A 6,236-nucleotide genomic window follows, 5' to 3' on the forward strand; every position below is an offset into this window, starting at 1 on the left:
CTGCTGCCTCTGACTTCCAATAAGCTCAATGGATTGCCACTGCCGGGCCCGCCGAAGGTACAAGTTTTTCTGAATTTCCTTTGTTTTTTTTTGTCGCAAGGTTTTTCTGTTTTTCATTTACTTTTTATTATATGCATATGTTTGTGGTTCCTGAATTTTGAATTTCCATGGGCATTTGGCAAATTCGTCCATTTCATTAGCCAATTGGCTAATTTTGTCGGGCCTGAAAATGTTTACAAATTTGTCCATTTGAATTTCTAGTTTATTAATTTGATTAATTGTTACTTGGAAGGTATTGCAAGTGTTTTGGTGAAGACATGACCAACTCGGTTCACTTGCTGCTATGCTGCTTGCTTTATTTGAAAATCACTCATCAGAACATTTGCTGTACTCTTCTAGATATTCCTTTCTTTTTCAATTACGTGTCGTGTTTTTTGTATTTACATGCGACACATTTTCATGCCTTAACTCACACGCTTGACGTTGATGCCTGATATTTATGCGTCAACTCCACACTTGACCAAGACATCCTTCACAACAGTCCACGCACGCTGAGACTGGACTTTGTTCAGTCTGTGCACAAGGCTGGGGCCAGGGGACAGCTCTTGATTGAGTTGAAAAATCCTTTCCGAATTTCCAAGCGTAAAGAAAGGATTAGAAAATCTGTGCCTCCGAAATTTCAGAGTTTACACTAGGTTGCATGGACATTTTGAAACTTCGAAGTGTCGTGTTTTTAGTCTTCCACTAGGTTGTACGGACATTCTAAAACCCAAAGTGTCGGAGTGTCGGACACGGTCAAGATACAGTAGTAGGGGCATTTTTTAGGTTCATTTGGTCGGCCGCTCCGAGGAGCTACCAGAAAGTACAGGTTTTTCCGAATTTCTTTTGTTATATGCATTATGCATATGTTTGTGGTTCTTGAATTTTGAATTTCCATGGGCATTTGGCAAATTTGTCCATTTCATTAGCCAATTGGCTAATTTTGTCGAGTCTGAAAATGTTTACAAATTTGTCCATTTGAATTTCTAGTTAATTAATTTGATTAATTGTTACTTGAAGGTATTGCAAGTGTTTTGGTGAAGACATGATCAACTCGGTTCACTTGCTGCTCTGCTGCTTGCTCTATTTGAAAATCACTCGTCAGAACATATGCTGTACTGTTCTAGATATTCTTTTCTTTTTCGATTATGTATTGTGTTTCTCGTGTTCCCGTGTGACACGTTTCCATACCTCAACCCACACGCTTGACGTTGGCGCCTAATATTTATTCGTCAACTCCACACTTGTCCAAGACATCCTTCACAGTCCACGCACTCTGGGACTGGTCTTTGTTCACATGGCTGGGGCCAGGGGATAGCTCTTGATTGAGTTGAAATATCCTTTCCGAATTTCCAAGCGTAAATAAAGGATTAGAAAATCTGTCCCCGGGAAATTTCTGAGAGTTTAGACTAGGTTGCACGGACACTTTGAAACTTCAAAGTTGTGTGTTTTTAATCTTCTGAAATTTCATGTAGTTTAGACTAGGTTGCACGGACACTTTAAAATCCGAAGTGTCAGTGTGTCAGACACCCACACGGATTGGACACGATCAAGACACGATCAAGAATTTTTCAAAAATAACACGTCTTTGAACTTTGTTCAATCTGCGCAAAAATGTTAGAAGATTTTAACAAACAAAAGATTTAATGAATACTGTCCATGTACAAATAATCGTAGAACTTTTGTCTCTACATAAAAAAAAAAAATAATAAATAAATTCGAAAAAGCAACTTAGGCATGGGAAAAAATCAAACTTCATTGAAGCACCTAAAGTTTCCATTCGGTACTCTTGATTGTCAAGAAAGCAACCTAGGCAAGGAAAAAAAATATGAAATATTAAAATACATGCAATTAATTTACACATCAACAAGTTTATACTATAAAAAAAAGTATAAAGTATGGTTACATGGTCTTTTTTTGGTGGAAAATAATATGGTTTTATACCAGCTAGAGAGGACTTTTTTCAATGATTTAATAGTCTCTTGTTTAGATCAGTGCATTCTAATATTGTAAATGTAAGTATTGAGATTTTATGTTATAGCTAAATAATCAAACTAAAAACCAAGTTAAAAACCATAGAATTATCCCCTGCATTCTCAAGAGGACCTAATTCACTTATTAATTCTACCTAACATGTATAACACTTAACACTTCATCTGTAGCTTAAAATAATAGAACAATAATGAAAATGGTAGAAATCAGACCTTAATTTTGAAATCCTGAACAAATACAAATTAGAAGACATGACATTAAAGTAACTGGTAGATTGAAGACTGATCAAGTTGAGAGTGGAGCTTCATCTGCTCGCTTTACAAAATGTCATAGAAAGTACCGACTCTTAAAACACTCGAGTTAGTCTATGAACAATGAGTAGGTAAGGAAAACACTGGACTATTTTCCAATCGAATAGATATTTATGAAAGAAAAAATGAGAATCAGGATGCCTATTCTAATATCCTAAGCAGTAATTTGGGAATTTTCCCACAACCTACACTAAAAGTAGGATAGCCAAGGAAAACAATAAGCAACAATTATCTTTGTTAACAAAGAAAAAGGAAAACCTGGAACTTTTCTCCATGTTCCATAAATCTGGAAAAGAATGCAAGTGCATATGTTTGAAGATGACATGGCAACACAAAAGAATTACTGAAAACATAAGATTCATGAGTGTGAACACGAAAGTTTCCTTGAAACAAGAAACCAGAATAACGTGTACAAAATAATATTTTTGTGTTTATGATTTTGGGGTTACGATCTCTCTCAAATTTGGTCCTCTGATTCTATCTTCGTAGGGTGTAGGTTTGTGGATGAGTTGTTGATCCAAAGGGCCGTCGGGGCTTGATCTAAGGATGAACAGTTGATGAACGGATCTTCAAGGGGCATTGGGCTTGATCTTGAAGAATGGGTGTATGGATTTCTTCAAGGGGCTTTTGGGCTTGATCTTGAAGGTTGATGGATGAGCAGATCTTCAAGGGCTTTTGGGCTTAGTCTTGAAGAACGATTGGATGTGTGGATTTGTTTGTGCTGTTGATCCAAGGGGCCGTTGGGGCTTGATCTTAGGATGAACGATGAACACTTTCTTCAAGGGCCGTCGGGGCTTGATCTTGAATAATGGTTGTGTGGATTTCCTCAAAGGCTTTTGGGCTTGATCTTGAAGGTTGATGGATGAACGGATCTTCAAGGGCTTTTTGGGCTTAATTTTGAAGAACGATTGGATGTGTGGATTTGTTGAGGTTGTTGATCCAAAGGGCCGTTGGGGGCTTATGCTTAGGATGAACGGATGAACACTTTCTTCAAGGGCCGTCGGGGCTTGATCTTGAAAGAGGATTTAACGAAGAACGAAGAGAGCTTTCTTGATCCTTCGGAATTCTTGGGAATTTGGATGGTTGGAAGCTTTGGAGTTTCAAAGCTTCAAGGATTTGGGGAATTCTCTTCTAATTTTGGAGTAAAGAAATGTATTTGTGAATTCCTTGATGCTTGATACCTTGATGGAGAAGCCTATTTATAGGCTTTGAGAATGAATCACCACCACAAAATATTTTTTTCCTTTCCAAGCACCATTGCCTAATTTTCCCACTTAATGCAATATTAAAATTGAAGTGGTGTAACTTATGGCCTAATTTCCCACTTAATACCATTTTAAACTTGAAGTGGTCTAACTTATGGCCTAATTTCCCACTTAACACCATTTTAAACTTGAAATGTGTATGCTTTGTCATTGCCCAAATGAGAAAAACTTGCTTTGATCCGTAATGGATTGAAGTGTGCTTGCCTTGTCATTGCCCAACATGAGAAGAAAAACTTGTTTTGTCCTTCAAGGGTATTTCTTCCTATTTTGTTGAGTCACACGCCATGTGTACAATTTGTACAACACGTGGCGTATGCCATGTATGCCTTGACACGTCAAAACTTTAATGCATTGGTGAACATTTGTTTTACTGAAATTTCGATGTCTACAAATGCCCCCACTTCAAGGCGCGTCGTAGACATGTGCTTGTCACGTGTAGAAGATGTGTTTTGAAGTCCCTTAATGTAGATGTCAACCCAAGGGCCGTCGAGGCTTGATCTTGAATTGGGCTGGAAATTTCTTCAAGGGCCATTGAGGCTTGATCTTGAGTTCGACTGGAAGATTTTCTGGTTTCCTCCAATCGTTGATTTTCCACAGGCTTAGTCTTGAACTGGGCTGGAGGATTCTTTTGGTCTCCCCCGAAGGTCTGAACTTACTCCTTTTATCTGGAGTTGAATTTGATTCAAGGGTGGTGAATACTTGATTTTGAATCGGACTTGTGATTTCTTCAAGGGTCATTGAGGCTTGATCTTGAACTGGGCTGGAGGATTCTTTTGGTCTCCCCCGAAGGTCTGAACTTACTCCTTTTATCTGGAGTTGAATTTGATTCAAGGGTGGTGAACACTTGATTTTGAATCGGACTTGTGATTTCTTCAATGGCCATTGAGGCTTGATCTTGAACTGGGCTGGAGGATTCTTCTGGTCTCCTCCGCTCGTTGATTTTCCTTTGTGCTACTCTTGAACTAGGCAGCAGGATTCTTTTGGTCTCCCCCCGAAGGTCTACGAGCGGTTTCAGGATATGGCAGGCAAGTACGAGGTGGAGGTGCTGACCTGTTTCTTTGTTCAATCTTTCCAATTTGTATTGAATACGAATTGGAAAGATTGAAGTTTCCTTGTCCCTTCTCTGGCAGTGTATCAACCGTTGAAGATGACTACTCGAGCAACGCTAGGTACGCAACCAGGCAAAGGTTCCAGGTAGTCGGTTCCAGATCGGAAGACTGACTCCAAGTGCCGGCTGATTGCTCTCTTTCACTTTGCCATGTGAGTAATAACAAGGACAAAGGAAAAGACAGGGAAAAAGCATGATATGAGATACCTTTGCTTTCGAAGAAGCAGCGAATGAATCAGCACATATATTTGTTGTGCTTGTCTCCACATGCTTCGATGTATCATTTTCACTTGCCTTACTTGCTCCCTTTGCAGAAGTGGTATTTCCTTATGCAGGTTTAGCATCTTCTCTTGTAGTATTTGTCCTCTGATGCAGGAGTTGAATGCAAACCTTGCATTTGAATGGACCCTCACTTCTTGGTGGCAGCGCAAGTTTGAGTGGAGGTTCCGACATATTGCTTTCTCTGTCCTTGTCTTGGCAGGTGAGAACAAGGGCAAAGGAAAAGACAGGGAAAAAGCATGATATGAGATACCTTTGCTTTCGCCCTTGATGATATGAGATACTTTTGCTTTTGAAGAAGCAGCGAATGAATCAGCACATATATTTGTTGTGCTTGTCTCCACATGCTTCGATTTACCGTTTCCTCCTGCCTCATCTGTATTCCAGGCATCTGGTATCTTCTTTGGGGAAGAAGAAAAAAATTGAGTATTTCGAGAGGCTTTGCTGGGAGTGCGCCCTCAGAGGTGAGGAAGAGTTGGGCATTTTTTTTTTTCAGGTCTACCTTGCCATAAAAGATGAAGGTCGACATATATAGGGATTTCCCAATAGCAAGTGGTGGTACTGTTCTTTTACCCTTGTCGACAAACGTCTCTTCGATTTTTTAACAAGCGTCTCTTCGATTTCTGAGCGAGCGCCTCTTCGAAAAAGTAGTCACGGGTGCGGCTCTGTCACCACGCTTGTTGGCAAAAGCGCGTAGTTGGGATGATAACCTTCACGTGTTTTCAACTTTGTCAGAGATCTTTTGACAAAGTTGAACACGTTATCTGAAAAGCCGCGAAAGCGTCGCCGAACTTCACGCAGGAAAATCCGGTTTTTTGAATCGGTGGTCGTGTCGCCTTGGCTTTTTATAGAGGTATCGATCACCTCCAACATGCACACTTTGAAGATCGCCCGTTTGTGAAAATCGTCTTCGGCCCTTTCTGATTTTACTCCATCCACCTTTCTCTTTTAAACTTTTGACAATGGCTAACCCGTCTAACATTTGCTTAGATTTGAGTCTCAGCAGTGATCCGAGTGCGCCGCGTCAGGTAAATGTATGGTGCCCTTCTTTCTTATCTTCTAATGGCTCTTTGATAGGTGAAGATTCTGTGATGAAGGACGCAACAACAGCTACGATAGTAGCTAGGAACTTCCTCACTCCAAAAGATAGTAGGCTGTTTTCAGAACGGTCCGATGAGTTGGCCGTTCAAGAGTCCCTAACTCTCAGTGTTCAGTGCGCAGGCTCTGTGTCAACATGGGCCA

The sequence above is a fragment of the Pyrus communis genome, chromosome 2, assembly GCF_963583255.1.
Source record: "Pyrus communis chromosome 2, drPyrComm1.1, whole genome shotgun sequence".
Lineage (NCBI taxonomy): Eukaryota > Viridiplantae > Streptophyta > Magnoliopsida > Rosales > Rosaceae > Pyrus > Pyrus communis.